This window comes from Apium graveolens, chromosome 8, assembly GCF_009905375.1.
Source record: "Apium graveolens cultivar Ventura chromosome 8, ASM990537v1, whole genome shotgun sequence".
NCBI classification, from domain to species: Eukaryota; Viridiplantae; Streptophyta; class Magnoliopsida; order Apiales; family Apiaceae; genus Apium; species Apium graveolens.
Window position 1 is genome coordinate 168500844 of NC_133654.1, and position 17682 is coordinate 168518525.

Sequence of the window (17682 nt, forward strand, 5' to 3'; positions counted from 1 at the left end):
CCCCTTGGAGACCCTGATGATCCAACTCCACCCTTCACAGAAGAAATAATGAATGCCCATATCTCAAGAAAATTCAAGATGCCCACTATCAAAGCCTATGATGGCACCGGAGACCCCGCTAACCATGTCAGGACATTCTCTAATGCACTGCTGCTGCAACCCGTGAATGACGCTATTAAGTGCCGGGCCTTCCCTCAAACCCTGTCGGGTATGGCTCAAAGATGGTACAGTCGTTTACCCCCAAATTCTATTGGGTCGTTCAGAGAATTAAGTCAGGCTTTTATTAAGCAATTCATCAGTGGAAGAGTCCATGAGAAAAGTTCAGCATCTCTTATGAGTCTTGTGCAGGGAGCTAAGGAATCCTTGAGAGATTACCTGAATCGTTTCACAAAGGAGGCTTTAAAAGTCCCGGACCTTGATGATAAGGTAGCCATGATAGCACTGCAACAAGGAACTAGGGACGAGTTTTTTAAGATGTCCTTGGCCAAACGTCCCCCTGAAAGCATGTTGCAGCTCCAAGAGAGGGCAGGGAAGTATACCAAGGTTGAAGAAAGTATGAGGAAGACCGTACTAAGTAATGAGCCCACTGGAGGCAAGAAGCGAAAAACTGATCTGGAGTATATCGCTAAGGACAAATATCCCAGAACCGAACAAAACCCTGATTCAACCCCCAAGAAGGGAGGACCTGGGCTAAAGTTCACTGAATACGCTAAGCTGAGTGCTCCTAGAAGTCAGATTTTGATGGAGATTGAGAAAGATAGAGATATTCGCTGGCCTAAGCCCTTGAAGGCTGATCCCGCCAAGCTAGATAAGAGCAAGTATTACAGGTTTCACAAGGATATTGGCCATGACACCGATGAGTGTAGGCAATTGAAAGATGAAATTGAGTTTTTGATTCGAAAAGGAAGGTTGAACAAGTATACTGGAGATGGAGGGGACAGAAACAATAATGGAAGGAAGAACTTTGAAGATCGTAGGAGGGACCAAGATAATCAGGGGCGGAATCCCCAACCTAGAGGGCCGGTTATAAATGCAATTTTTGGAGGACCACGACGCCCTCGAGGACCTGTGATAAACACGATCTTTGGAGGTCCAACTGCTGCTGGATTGTCCAAAAATTCCAGAAAGGCATACACCAGGGAGGTTATGCATATTGTTGGTGAAGCCCCGAAGAGGGCCAGGACAGAAGTAACATTGGCTTTTGATGATTCCGACCTAGAGGGTGTGAAGTTTCCCCATGACGACCCGCTCGTCATAACACCGATAATAGGAAATAGCCCGGTTAAGAGGGTCCTTGTGGATAATGGTGCTTCTGTGGATATCTTGCTCCACGACACCTTTCTAAGGATGGGGTATAACGACTCCCAGTTGACACCAACCGACATGCCGATATATGGATTTGCTGGAGTAGAATGTCCTGTGGAAGGGATAATCAAATTGCCGACCACCATAGGTACGGAGCCAAGGCAAGCAACGCAGATGCTGGATTTCGTGGTGGTAAAGGCTAGTTCAACTTATAATGCTATTATGGGGAGAACATGGATACATGCCTTCAAGGCAGTCCCCTCTTCCTACCATTCAGTCATGAAGTTTCCCACCCGAAACGGGATTGGAGAAGAGAGAGGAGATCAAAAAATGGCTAGAAGCTGTTATGTGGCCTCTTTGAGGGCAGATGGAGTCGGGGGGCAGGTTCTTCCTATTGAAGATATGGATGTTCGAGAAAATGATGAGAATAGAGGAAGGCCAGCAGAAGAATTGGTTTCGGTTCCTTTAGACCCCGAGAATCCTGAGAGGATGACTTTCATTGGAGCCACATTAGAGGAGCCCCTTAGAGGGAAGTTAGTGAAATTTTTGCAAGAAAATAGTGATGTGTTTGCATGGTCAGCAGCTGATATGCCAGGCATAGACCCGGAGTTAATTACTCACAAGCTAAACGTGGATCCAAGCCGGAAGACAGTGAAACAAAAGAAAAGAAATTTTGCCCCGGAAAGACAAGAGGCTATAAAACAGGAAGTAGAAAAGCTCTTAGAGGCTGGTTTCATTGAGGAGATTCAATTTCTGGAGTGGTTAGCGAACCCTGTAATGGTGAAGAAGGCTAATGGAAAGTGGAGGATGTGTATAGACTTCACTGATCTGAACGATGCATGCCCCAAAGACTGTTTTCCGCTGCCTATAATTGATACTTTGATTGATGCCACTGCTGGACATGAGATGCTGAGTTTCATGGATGGATTTAGCGGATACAACCAGATCAAAATGCATAAGAATGACATTCCAAAGGTATCATTTATCACTGACTTTGGTGTTTATTGTTATCTTGTTATGGCGTTTGGTCTCAAGAATGCAGGAGCCACCTATCAAAGGTTGGTGAATAAAATTTTTAAGGATCTTATTAGAAAGATTATGGAAGTCTATGTTGATGACATGCTAGTCAAGAGTCTAGTAAAGACTGATCATATAACCCATTTGAGGGAAGCTTTTGAGGTCCTAAGGTACCACAAGATGATGTTGAATCCTACGAAGTGTGCTTTCGGAGTAGGATCTGGAAAATTCTTGGGATTGATGGTCTCAAAGAGGGGAATTGAGGCTAACCCCGATAAAATAAAGGCAATCCTGGATATGGAACCGCCAAAAACTGTCAAGGATGTTCAGAGGCTCACAGGAAGGGTTGCGGCGCTAGGACGATTCATCTTCAAGTCAGGAGACAAGTGCTTGACATTCTTCAAATCACTAAAGAACATCAAAGACTTTGTATGGAGTGAGGAAAACCAGAAGGCATTTGAAGAATTAAAGAAGTATATGGCCCAGGCCCCGTTGTTGGCTAAGCCAGTTCTGAGTGAAGTTTTATTTTTGTACTTGGCCGTTTCAGAGAGCGCCTTGAGCGCGGTGTTGGTTAAGGAGGAATTGAAAGTCCAGAAACCCGTTTACTATGTCAGCAAAATTCTGCATGGTGCTGAGTTGAATTATTCAGTTATTGAGAAATTCGCTTTAGCCTTGGTAATGGCTTCGAGAAAACTGCGTCCTTATTTTCAGGCTCACCAGATTGAGGTGCTAACAAATCAGCCCCTGAGAAATATCATTCACAGTCCCAAGGCAAGTGGGAGATTGATTAAGTGGGCAATAGAGCTGGGAGAGTTCGATCTCAAGTATAAACCACGTACGGCAATAAAAGCCCAGGCACTAGCTGACTTCGTGGTGGAATGTACCATACCCAACCAAGAAGCCGGGGGGCAGGAAGATGCCGTACCTCAAGACAAGAAAGTCGATGATGGGGGCAAAGAGAAGGATGATAAAGAATATTGGGTTCTCTATTTTGATGGGGCATCAAAAACAAACTCCAGTGGAGCAGGGTTGGTTTTGCAAAGCCCTGATGGGTTCTTAATTGAGTATGCTATGAAGCTAGATTTTGCAACCACAAACAATGAGGCAGAGTATGAAGCCCTGATAGCTGGCCTTGGTCTAGCTGGGACACTTAGAGTCAAAAACTTAAAGGTCCGTGGAGACTCGAAGCTGATCATATCCCAGGTAAAGGGAGAATTTGAGGCAAGGGATGATACGATGGCTAAGTATGTCCGCCTAGTAAGGGCTGTGCTGACCCAATTTAATGAATGCCATGTTGAACACATTCCAAGGGAAGAAAATGTTAAGGCAGATGCGCTATCAAAGTTCGCTTCGTCTGAGATTGAAGAAAGTTCAGGAAGTGTGTACTTCCGTGTTTTGAAGACACGAAGCATAGATGTTAAGCTAGTGGCTCCCATAAGCTTGGGGACGTCATGGATTGATCCCATCAAGGCTCACATTCAGACCGGTTGGTTGCCAAGCGATGCAACTGAAGCACGGAAGTTAACTGTTCGGGCACTAAGGTACTCTTTGATAGATGGGATTCTTTACAAAAGATCTTTCGTGGTTCCCTACTTGAGGTGTCTCAGGCCCGATGAGGCACGCTTGGCTCTTGAAGAAGTGCATGAAGGTATTTGTGGGCAACACTTGGGGGGCAGGGCCTTGGCTCATAAGATAACCCGTTTAGGTTTCTATTGGCCAAAAATGATGGCTGATGCCAAAGAATATGTGAAGAAGTGTGATCGCTGTCAGAAGCATGCACCAGTTGTTAGACAACCCCCCGAGATGCTGACCTCTATCAACTCACCTATTCCCTTTGCTATGTGGGGGATGGATATTCTAGGGCCTTTTCCTATGGCCACGACACAAAGGAAGTTTCTGATTGTAGCCATTGATTATTTCACCAAGTGGATCGAAGCCAAACCCTTGGCCAAAATCACAACTAAGCAGGTTGCACAATTCCTGTGGGAAAACATTATGTGCCGATATGGAATTCCCCGTATCCTCGTCACTGACAATGGAACACAAGTCAACAATGAGGAATTTAAGAAGTATTGTGAAGAAAATGAAATTGAGTTACGATTCACCTCTGTGGCTCACCCGCAAGCCAATGGGCAAGCAGAGGTAGCAAATCGGATAATCCTGGATGGACTAAAGAAGCGGATCGAGAAGTCAAGAAATAATTGGGTGGATGAAATACTTCCAATATTATGGGCCTACAGGACTACCTGTAGAGTCACGACAGGAGCAACTCCCTTCATGTTGGCATATGGGGCAGAAGCAGTAGTTCCAGTAGAGATATCACATTCCTCTCCAAGGATTCAAGCTTTCAATGCAGAAGAAAATGAGGAAGGGCAGAGGTTAGCCCTGGATTTAATCGATGAAGTACGAGATAAAGCACATGCAAAGATAGTAGAATATCAGAAAAAGGCTTCATTCTACTATAACCTAAGGGTTAAAGAGAGGTTTTTCAAACAAGGTGACCTAGTCTTGAGAAAAATAGAGGCTTCTGGTGTCGGACAGAAAGGAAAGCTTGCCCCAAATTGGGAAGGGCCGTATAGAGTCAAGAGAGTTCAGGGTAGAGGAACCTACAAGCTGGAGACTATGGATGGTTTTGAAGTCCCGAGAACCTGGCACGCACAAAACCTGAAGGTTTACTACGTGTAAGATGGTCGAAGTACGATTCTCACTTGTCATTATGACAAGTAGGTTTAAAAGCACCTTGAAGCTTTATTTGCATAGGATTTTTATTTTTTAGCTATTATAGATCAGGGTCGAACCCATATTATGTAAGGTTTTGGAAAACCAGACTTGAAATTGAAGAGTTCGAAATTATTTCAACCTATGGATGTTTGAGTTGTGATAATACTTGTGTGGCCCATTAAGCCAAGTTTGAATATTAAAGTATCGGAAAAATGAAGGAGAGAATGCAAATAAGGAAAGTAGCATATAAAATAGCCCCGGAGGGTAATAAGTTTTAATACAAACAAAAGTCCAGACATAAGTTAAGGATAAAATTACAGAATAGAAAAACTACTCCTCCATGCGGGAGCCTTCATTCTCTTGCTCCTTATCAGCGCCTTCAGCGTCCTTCGCAGGGGAAGCGGGATGAGAAGCAGTGTTAGGATCCAAGATGCGATCATCTGGCTGAGGGGAGTTGAAGAGGGCGTCTATGCTGTCCTCCGACTCAGCCTGCTCGGGACTTATAAAGTCCTTAGGGTCGACTAAGCCCGGGTGCTTCTCAGAAACCGCCTTTACGGCCGCATCCCATCCCTGAGTAAACTGTAGGGAATAAAGACCCTCATCATGAATCTCCATGAGATTCTTAAACTTGTCAGAATCCATGTAGTCATCAATGAGCTTATCCTTATCACTCCTAAGTTTCACCAGCTCGGAATGAGCCTTAGCCAGCTCCTCTTTCTTCGTGTCCAGCTTCTTCTCCAGGACCTTGGCTCTCTCTTCCCATTTCTTCATCTCCTTCTCAAACCCATCTGAGTTACCCTTCCAGGACCTAGCCTGGTGGAGGGCCGCCTGGAAGTAGGTATTACTCTGCAAAGAAATATGTATGAGTTAGCACAAGTTCGTTGAAATACGAGAAAGTTGGGATTCAAAGAAAAGGAGAAAAAAGAAAGTTACCGCAGCTTGGGCTTGAGAACCCAGAAGCTCAATAGTCTCGATATCACTCCCCGTAACAATGTCAGTGAAATCGTGAGGAGTGATGGAATGGTATGACCAATCCTTAGCATGTTTGGTGGATCCAACCACCGTATCGCTCCTCCTGAAGCCTCAGTTAGGCCTGAAGGAATGTACCTTAAGTGGAGGATCCACATCGTCCCCCAGCTCGACCACCGGGACGTGGGGCTTAAGAAAAGAAGGAGCGTCAGGTTTGCTCCTGGGGTCCCTGTTTAGCTTGGCCCTCTTATGGCGGCCTGACTCCCCTTCCTTGGGCCTGTTGACATTATTGATGGCCTCGCAAGCTGAAAAAGAAAGATAGAAAGAATATTAAATTGCAGGAGATAAAATGTTACAATTAACGGGAAGGAAAAATGGTTATCCAGTTATAAATTTACCCTTATCACTGGCCTGAGAGAGACCAACTTTCTTCAAGGAAAACTCCTCTAAAAGGGTCCAGGTGTCTGTTTTCCCATCATCCGAAATTAAGGCTTGGTAGGCCACCTCCTCCTCATCAGATAATCTGATGCTACCTGGACTCCCATCTGACACTTTGCAAAAGGGCCTACGGAAGAGTGTGTCCCAATCACCCCCAGCCCAGGTCAGCCTCACAAACTCGTCCCTCCATTTAGGGTTGTTCTCAACTATGGAATTACTATCAAAGATGTGAGGGATTTTGGGCCGTTGACGAATTAAGACACAACCTGGTTGACTCATGGCGCTATTATAGAATTGGAAAACTTTCCTAAAGACAGCTACGGAAAGAGGAAAATTATTTCTAAGACAAAGGACCATAAAACAGATAATGTTCCTCCAAGCGTTAGGAGGGAGTTGACAAGGGTTAATTTGTACATCTGCAAGTAAGCGAGGAATAAATTCATGGAATGGGAACCTGAGACCCGCGGTCAGGGCTCCTCGATAGATAAACAAAGTATCCCCCTCCCAATTACAAAACCTATCCCCAAGGGCGGCTGGAGTAATCCTAAGGTGGGGTGGAAGTCTGTACAGGGTGTTCATAGACTCTATCCTACCATCTAACTCATGAAAGGTGTTACCATGATTATACGAATCTAACTCAGATAGAGAGGGATATTCATCACCTCTCGAGTTAATCATATCAAGTAGGGAAGTATATGGAGATTGAATTTGAATGTTTGTACCTCTCTTAGAGACATTCATCTTCTGCAAACGAGCCAAGTCACGATCCGCCATTGATATGCTTCGGTTGAAGGCTTGAAACCCAGAAAAACCTGAGAAAGGTGGAGCTGCGGTGGCTGAGGTCGCCGGAAATCGCCTTCTCAAAGGGCGAACTCTAGAGAGATTTGTGAGAGAAAATGAGAAATGAGAAGTGAAGTGAAGATTCTCACTTCACACTACACTTATATAGGCGAAAAGCTCGGAATACGAGGCGTTTCTAGGCCCATTTAGCCAGGCCCAACCTAAAAGCCCATCTACTAGAAATATCAGGAATAATCTAGAAGCTCCTATGGAAAATGAAGGGTCAAAAATCGACTAGAATTTTAAATTGGTTCGATCAGAGTCCTGATCGACGCAGAAGAGAGTCCTGATCGATATCTCATTCGAACAGGAGGGAAGAAATCCCCTAAGATCGATCAGAATCCTGATCGATACGCAAAAAAGGATCCCGATCGATATCTCATTCGAACAGGAGGGAAGAAATCCCCTAAGATCGATCAGAATCCTGATCGATACGCAAAAAAGGATCCTGATCGATATCTCATTCGAACAGGAGGGAAGAAATCCCCTAAGATCGATCAGAGTCCTGATCGACGCAGAAGAGAGTCCTGATCGATATTCTATTCGATCAGAATGGTAGAAAGCCACTTAATTCGATCAGAATCCTGATCGAAATCGATCAGGAATCCTGGTCGATTAAGCCCATGTATCAGTCGACTAGGGTGTCACTTTGAAGGCCAATTCGATCAGAATCCTGATCGAAATCGATCAGGAATCCTGTCGACCAGAATGTAAGTTCCTGAGCTAATTCGATCAGGATCCTGATCGAAATCGGTCAGGAATCCTGATCGATTTTGTATACATCCTGATCGATTTTAATCCAGAAAAATAGGGATAAATCCCAGAAATTAGGGAAAAATCCAGAAAATCAAGGATAAATCCCAGAAATTAGGGAAAAATCCAGAAAAATAGAGATAAATCCCAGAAATTGGGGAGAAATCCTGAAAAATAGGGATAAATCCCAGAAATTGGGGAGAAATCCAGAAAAATAGGGATAAATCCCAGAAATTAGGGAGAAATCCAGAAAATTAGGGATAAATCCCAGAAATTAGGGAAAAATCCAGAAAATTAAGGATAAATCCCAGAAATTAGGGAAAAATCCAGAAAAATAGGGATAAATCCCAGAAATTGGGGAGAAATCCAGAAAAATAGGGATAAATCCCAGAAATTAGGGAGAAATCCAGAAAATTAAGGATAAATCCCGGAAAATTAGGGAAAAATCCAGAAATTAAAGGAAAAATCCCAAAAAATTAGGGAAAAATCCATAAATTAAGGAAAAATCCCAGAAAATTAGGGAAAAATCCAGAAAATTAGGGAAAAATCCTGGAAATTAGGGAAAAATCCCGGAAATAAGGGAAAAATTCCTGGAAATTAAGATAATTCCTGAATAAAAGGAAAATTCATTGTAAATGTGTAGGTCGCTCCACACTTTATGCGAAAACGAAACCCTGTAAGGGAATAAACAGTCTTAACTTCTGCGAAACCTAATCAATGTTTCCCAAAAGTTGGGGGGCAAACGATAGGGATAAATAAATTATGATAGTATAATTTATTACTGCAAGGTGTGGGCTGCTAGGCCCAATAAAAAGATATATGATACTCAGACCAGAAAGGTTAAGCCTGATGGACCAGATCAGACCTGATGGAATAAAGAAGGCCCAAAAGCCCTGATTATTAATTAATTTCGTAATTAATTAATAAGGGAAAAATCAGCTATTGAGAAGAGTCCCGATAAGGATATAAATCCTTATAGATCAGCCTCAAGGCCACCTAAAAGGATAAGGAATCAGTTTCCTACTATCTAGGACTCCAAAGTCCATTCTAATTATGAGACTTGCCCACCAAGTCTCCTATACCAAGTCCAATTCAAGGACTCCCAACATCTATATAAGGGGCCTCACCCCACAAATCAGAACTACGTTTTTTGGCTTGATTCTCTAATTCACAGAGATATGTAGGCATCTCGTAAAGGCAGAGTTAAGCTACGAAACACGAGAGCAGCCATTAAAGGCCTTGAGCTCCCGAATCTTAGTAATAAATACAGCAAATAATAACCTTAGTTTTTTATCCATAACAGTATCTTTATAAATAATATAAATGTTTGTTATAATGAGATTCGAACATGAGAATTTATATGTATATTTATAAATAATAATATAAATGTTTGTTTTTGACAGGATTCGAACCTGAGAACGCGTGGAGTGTATTTGATAGTATTTAGATCTAACGGCTCTGATTATTTGATGAAGAAGATCCGACGGTCGTGATAGAAAGGGATAACCAAAATGAGGGGTTAACCAAACTACAAATTATACCCCATTCCGGCTATTATAGTATATTTGCATAAATCCCGTGCGATGCACGGTTCCCATTAATATTTTAAATTTTTATTAATCCAGTTATATTATATTTTTAAAATATTTATATAAATATATAATAATTATAAATTTATAATAAAAATAATAGAATGAAATGTGGTCGTAATTTAGTAGAATAAATAGACTATTTCTAGTAGTTTAACAATTTAGTAGTTTAGCAAATATATAACACTATTATTTATATCTTTTAATAATAGGATAAGTTGTATTCGTAGTTTAGTAGGATAAGTATACTATATTTAGTAGTAGTTTAATAATTTAGTAGTTTATTAGATATATAACACTATTTATCTATTTTTGTAATAATCAAAATTAGGGAATTATCGTTGAACTAAACCGTTGAACCAAATTATCTCTATTCCGGAGTTTCTTCGGACGTGGAACAAACAACAAGAACTATAGCTTCTCAACATCAAAATATCTGTCTAAATCTTTTCTCCCTAGAAATTTCTGGTGCTTAGCCAGTAAGGTGGGGAAATAAGAATATTATAGGAAGTGATTCAGCATAATTGTAATTAGTCATGTTTCTTAAGGAAAACAAAACATGCCTAAACAAGCCTACACCAATATTCACGAGGAAACCTGAGTTTATTTGATCTTTACTTGCATGACATATTAGTTCTTGCAATTAATGAAGTCAAAAATATCAGAAGAAATAAACAATTTGGATGACCAGGTTTCGCACATGCCATTTTTAGAGTACACGGGTAATGGTATTTGGACTGAAGTGTAAATTAAAATCATTGTGAAGGCTCACATAAAACTATCTATAGATATACATATTAAAAAATGAGCTACACATACAGAGTAATCGTTGGGCCAGTGTCCCAGAGATTTAAAATGTTTATTTATGCTAAGAGTGTAAGTAGCCAAACAAATGAAAGCATGTAACAGTAATAGAGAAGGGATGCAGCAAAGACCTGCAACTTTGGTAAACCAGGTAAAAAATAACAGATATTTTACCCTCGATTGTCCTGATATAGCAGTTTTTGGATACCTGTTTCGGAACTGGACAACCAGCAGCCATGGTGCACCTTCTGTCCATATTCTCTCCACTGACATCCATTGGTAATCTAACAACACCAACCAAACAAGTGTGTTTGGTAGTTTCCCCCCAACTATCTAGATTTTAATAATCAATTATATCATTCAACTATAAAATTAGAAATTGACATTGATCAGACCATGTTTCCTAAGAAAGAATGCAGAGTGAAGTATACAGACAATTAAATAACCTTGGCCACTCTAAAATTATAGCCACTAAGAAAAAAACACTCCTGTGCAAGTAAACAGAAGTTACAGAACCCGCCAAATCTCTAAATAAAACAATCAAAACGAGAGTAAACTAAAATATAAACCATAGACCATATGCCAATTACAAACACATAACAATCAAAAATTCAAAGCAGCCCTCTATAAAATAACAGAGAATCTATCATGCTAATTCTTGGCAACATGATAACAGGCTCAAGACACCAGTTACAATTGTCCGTGATAAAAAAATATAAAAAGAAGCTGATGCAGAAACAGAATCCTAAAAACGGATTTGTCTCTTCAAAACAAACTCAATATCTATAAAATCTTATTTTCTAAGACTCACCAACAGAATCAAAATGCAGAAATGGAAATATAAAAAATTCTTGTCTTTACAAATGCAACGTTACGGATTAATCATTGTGATACAACGATAGCGATTCAAATGGAATCTTCACTATTCACCCCAAGAAGATTTTTGACAAATGAGGCTTTCAATGCAGTTAGACACTTGTTAAAAATTAAGAGCTTGTTCGGTTGTAATGTTAGAATGCCGGCTACCTCAAAGACTTGAGTATTGCTGACACCTTCCATATTGAATGACAATAATTTTTCTATCATTTTCTCACTTTTTTCAGCTAATTGTTGCTCTCTTTCATCAGCACGTGACATAACATTAGCCGTGGTGGAGATATGAACATTCATGTCTTTCATAAAAGATTGTAAGTGAGAAATTTTAGAACTTGCAGGATCAATAATTTTCTTCCCTCCTTTTTTATTAGAGGATTTTCCAGTTTTTGCTTTATTTGACGGGGGAGCCTCAGATTCAACAGTTTCAGTGACATCATCACCTACAACATCTTCCTCGTCATCACTTGAGTCAAGAGTAACTTGACCCAGAGTCGTTTATTCCATGTTACTGACCGCATCAACATCACCTTCAGCCGGTTTTCCAGTAGCATAGTCCTTACCGTAAATGGCCATCAAATCATTGAAGTATGGAAATGCAGTTCCATATAAGTTCTTGCGTGAAGTATGAGTTTGAAAAATATAATTAAAAATAATACACACTAAAGTAACATAAAACTATAACAATAATTAATAAAAACATTTTGATCGTACCTTGCAATATTCGTCATAGACTGATCTTTCGACATATATCATTTTTTTATCATCATCCCACCCAAATCCACTAGTAGAAAGCATCTGAGAAATAACTCTAAACTTGCTAACAAGTGTTTTAAGCCTTGAATCAATGTGTGGTATCGCTTTTAACCCACACCCATGAAGAGCCTTGCCTATGACCTCCTCCAAGCGAACCATATATCCGTTCCTAAGACCATTTTCACATTTCCAATGTGGATCAGTAGCAAGTTCTGACAATGCAGACACGAGAACTTTATCTTCGTCGTTAGTCCAGAAGCGTTTGTTTCGGCCCCTATCATTTCCACTTGCACTGCTTTCTTCCATCCTATTATAACGATCATACCACAAAATATACAAAATATACACAAATAATAAAGCAAAGAAAAATGATCAAATTTGAACTGAACTTTGCCTTAGAGATAAAAGATATTCATTTACATTGCAGTTCAAGTAAAATACAAAGAATAATATTAAACCATAAACAAAATAAAGTAGTATCACAAGGTAAATCTACGATTATGTCTAGCTCTCCACTCGTTGAACATGTTTTGAGCCATTTGATTTCTGAAATTAATCCATGGATCGATTACGGAAATAATTTTTGTATACTCTGTATCCCTATCTTCATCATTTTCATCACCATCATCCTCACTGTCATCCTCCTCATACAACTTATTATCATTAAATGATCGTGGAAGCATATATCTTTTAACCAAGTTATGTAATAAAGCACATGCAATCACAATATGACCATATGTTTGTAAACTAAACCAAGATGGACTTCTAAGGATTCCCCATCTCCCCTTCAATAACCAGAAACATCGTTCAATAACATTTCTAGCTCTTGCATGTTTTAAGTTGAAATGCTCTTCAGCCGTGTGTGGTTGACGTAAACCACTATCCCACTCTTTAAGGTGATAAAGATGTCCTCTATATGGTGTAAGAAATCCCTCTCCATTAGTATATCCTCCATCACAAAGATAATAACAACCTTGTCACAAAAAATATTTTCTATTATTATTTACTATTATTATATAGTTTGTAATAAGAATTAAATATACGTACTAATTAGATTGACTACCTTTTGGAATTTTTAAACCATTAGGCCTAAAAATTGCATCTCGAAGAACCCGACCGTCGTGTGCGGATCCCTCCCAACCAGGCAATACATAAATGAATTCCATATCAGGTGAACATACTCCTAACACATTCATTGCAAGGGTACCTTTTCTTGTTCGATATTTTGATCATTCCTCAGAAGGTACATTTACATTGATCATTGTACCATCAAGTGCACCTAAAGAATTCTACAAACAAGTTAACAATCATTTTAAATTATGTGTTGTTTTAGGCCTTTTCTTTATTAAAGTAAATAAATAAATATTACCTTGAAGTATTTCCATCTCTCGTCATCGCAATCCTCAGGTATGGGTGCTGGTTTTTTAAGTAGAACCTCATGTAACTTCAAGATTGCCAATAAACATGCATGGAATTGTCTATTAACGGTTTCACCACTTCTATAAAAGTGACCACTAATTGTTCTATTTTTTTGATGAGCTAGTGTATACAGAAAAACCTACAAGAATCTACTTTAAACACATATTTCTTGTCTCGTTCAACCCACCTATGTCCCTAACCATCTCAAGGAGTACAATAAATGTTTTACGATTTACACGGAGAAAATTTCTACACATAATGCCACTCTCGCTTATCATTCGATTCAAGTTATGCAATCTCCTTTTTCTTCTAGTTCTTTTGTCAAGTTGTATACAACGAGAATTATGTAACGCATTTCTTACCGAGTACCACATCAGATGTAACAAGATAACACAATTAACAATTGTAATTATAAAACGTATATAATCCCAATTTCTTCTACTTCTCAGGGGAGTACTGATTCGAGCCATTTCTGTATAAAATGATAGAAAATTACACACACACACACATATATATATATATATAATGTGATAGATGAAAAATTGAGTTTATATCTAAATTATACAAAAAAATACTCCAATTAACTGTGTCCAATTTAATATTAAAAGTAGAAAAAAGTAAAATCATGAAAAGCAAAAAAATACAAAAAGCAGACTTGTAAAAGTGACAAGATGAAGGTGAAAAAGAGTAAAATAAAGGAAGAATTACCTTGAGAGTTGTTGAAAGAAGATGTTGTGTGTGATGTCCGATTGATGTTTCAGAACTTTTTTCCGCTGAGGATATGCACGAGCGTAACTGATAATACTAGGGAGGATGAGGCAATGGGTCGGGGAAGGAGAATTGTAAAACCTAGAGGGTAACGGGTAATCAGGATAGAGGAGTGTTGGGTAAACCCAATAATAAAAATGGTCAAAAGGAATGATTCTTTTTTCTAACCAAACAATAACAAACAGAATTAAAGTAGTTAATTCCCTTTCCCTTTCTTAATTACCTCTAACCAAACGCCCCCTTAGAAGTAAAATTTGGGATTTTTCTTTGATTTGTTTCCCCCTAACTCCATGGTGTTATGAAAATGAGACTCCGGGGTTGACTTGATTAGTCTTTTTTATTGGAAATTACAATTTCGGGATAAGGATGGATGGATAAGGACATGTTGTCCTTGATTTGACCGGACTTTTAAAAGTAACGGCTAAAAATCCGGGGTGTCAAGAGTCTGTTGGAATTCCATCCGGTCTCACAGATGTGTATGTATATGTATATATGTATATCTGAGTGCACAATACGCTTCCTTTCCCCCCTTTTCCTAAAAAGACGTGCCTTTGCAATAATTACCGTGACAAGGGGTATAATAACTGCTGTGCAGTTATTTTTTGCGGACCAGTGGGAAGTTGCCACGTGGAGTCGATGTATTTTTTGGCTAAAATACGGTTCATCTTTTTACCCCTTTCTCTCACTCCCCTATAAATACTTCCACTCTCCTGTACTTTTTCCTTTTACGCGAACACGAGATCGAGAGCGAAACTGATATTTGTGGAAGAATATTAAAGCTTTTGTTTGAAGCCTTTCTCTTTCTCATGCTACTTGTAAGTTTCTGCACTTCCTCCTTCACTTTTTGTGGTTTTCTTTCATCTTCGTGCCATGTATGCCACCATTTCGTGTGAGTTTTCCTTGATAATCATAAGTTTTGTTCAAGTTTTGTAATGGGTTTGGAGTTTTTGCGTCTAATTTTGTATTATTATGGGTTTGTGTAGAGTTTTGGAATGGATTTGGTATTTGTTTTGTGTAAAAAACATCGATTTTGTGTGATTTGTATGCAGAAAAATGGGTTTTCGGCTATTTAATTTTAGGTTGAATCTGGGATTTGTTCTTGGTTTATGTTTTTGAGGATAATTACGTGTACGTTGTATAGATCTTGTTTTAATCTTTGATTTCTATAATACATGTTTTTGAATTTCTCTTGTTTTTGTTTTTGTTTTTGTTTTTGTGTTTGGGTTCAGGTGTGGCATTGACTTCGGGGCGTATATATATATATATGTATAGTATATGCAAGGTAGAAGATTTAAGCAGACAGCTAACCTTAAGAAATATAACCCAGATAGACCTGAATTTATAGGTGAAATAAAACCTAGCTCTTCCTCTTCATCTTCCAGTAGCGATTCCTTAGAAATGCTTCCCCGTGTAGAGAGACCGGTCCAAGTGTTAGCCGAAACTTTAGTTCTGGGGCCCGAGGGTACTCTATCCAATGATTATGGGTCATGGGAGGATGTGGACCACTATTTCGTTCAGTGTAGGAGGGACCCTAGACCTCTTGGTTTTTATTACAGGGATTTATCCGAGGTATACGGGGGCCCGGAGGGGCTAGATGGGAGAGAGCCCTACGATGAGGCGGTCATGGATAGGCAGTTCTTTAACGCCCCAGGGACTAGGTATGAGTGCGGCCCCGTGCACAAGGAAATTGGGGAGAAGTATACTGACACCGAGGTCGATAGTGCGCTCCGGCACACATTTAATCTCGGGGAGGAGTACGAGTGGAGGTGGCCGGAGGCCCATGAGAGGGTTTATCACAGACGGAGGGGGGGGGGGGTTATATTGGGATACCCTTAGAGCATCTCTGGGGTATGCGCCTAGGATTGCACCAGTTTACCAAGTCCCTCTGCCGGGATGTGTATGGAATTCCATTCACTCAGTTGGCCCCGAATTCTATGAAGTGGATTAGTTGGTTCCTGGCCTGCTGTCATGCTAAAGATTATCTTCCCACCTTTAGGCTCTTCCACCACCTCTTTAGAATCAAAAAATCTACAAGTAGGCCGATATATGAGCTACTGTTCCGGATAGAGGATTGTGGGTATCCGTTCGATAAGATGGTGCTTCCGGTTAGTATGTTAAACTCCCTTAAGGGTTGGCACAGAGAGTTCATATTTGTACGGGGTGGGGATTTGGAGTTCATGCCACTCCACAAATTTCATTTGAAAACAGATAAATTTCCGGTCCAGAGGCTTGGACAAGACGCTCTCACGATGGTGTATGCCTTCTATGGGGCACCCGGAGGGCAGTGGACCCGGGACACATTTAACAATAATGTGAATATGCATGTTGTTGGATGTAGGTTGCCTTTCTTTAACTTTTCTGTTACATGTTTTACTATTATTTTCTTTTTTTGTCCGAGCCTAAAGTTTGATTTGTCGCTATTACAGGTATTCCGAAGTTGATACCGTATCCAAGCAACATGTCGGCACAATTGAAGGACTTGGCTGCGCGATGTAGGAGGATCAGGGGTCTGAACAGCCTGTACGCTGGTAAAAAGAAGGTTGACGAAGCTGAAGCTGGTGATGCTGGTTCCAGAGCTGGACAGACTGCGGCTACTCGTCCGGGGAGGATGACCATCCAGATCAATGAGCCCCGGGCGGAGTTGGTGAAGGAGAAGGATAAGGTGAAGGATAAGGCTCCAAGGAAGAGGAAAAGTGCTCCTGTGGAGACCGGGAAGAAGACGTTGAGGGGTCCGGGAGCAGGGCTTCGAAGAAGGTTGCTATAGAGTTGGCTCCGGATACTCCGGAGACCCTTAAGGCACTTCTGGCTAGTTTCACTCCGGAGACTCGCCAGAAGGATCTGTTTGAAAACTACGCCATAACTGCCGAGATGAGGCAGTTGAAGGGTTTTTAGCATATAAACGCAGCGCAAACGTAAATTTAAATCTTAAAAAAAATCGAAACCCTCCGCAGGATCCATGCGAAAAATAATATTTAATTCGTAGTTCAGTATGTTTACCTTAAGAAGCTTTACGTTAATGGAAAGATGGAGGTCTTTAATGGCGATCCAAAAATGATGAACGGAGATCCTTAGCAGCTACTCCTCAAGTGTGAAGCACTCCACCGGTATCCACCAAGAAAATGATGTAATGAAGGAGGAGGAGATGGAGATAATTAGGGTTTTATAAATCTTTTTGGTTGAGGCAAAAATAAGGTCTATAATAGTATATTTATAAGCAAAATTTTCAGCTGAAAATTTTCCCATAAAATATTATTATTAACCCTTTATTATTCTCACTAATAATTAAAACACTTTTTAATTATTAATCCTTTTTCTAAACACTTTAGAAATAATTTTCTCACTTGATTTAATTTCCAAAAATTAAATTCTTAATTAATAATATTAAGAACTTTTTCTTAATTAATTTATAATCAATTAAATCTCATTTAAT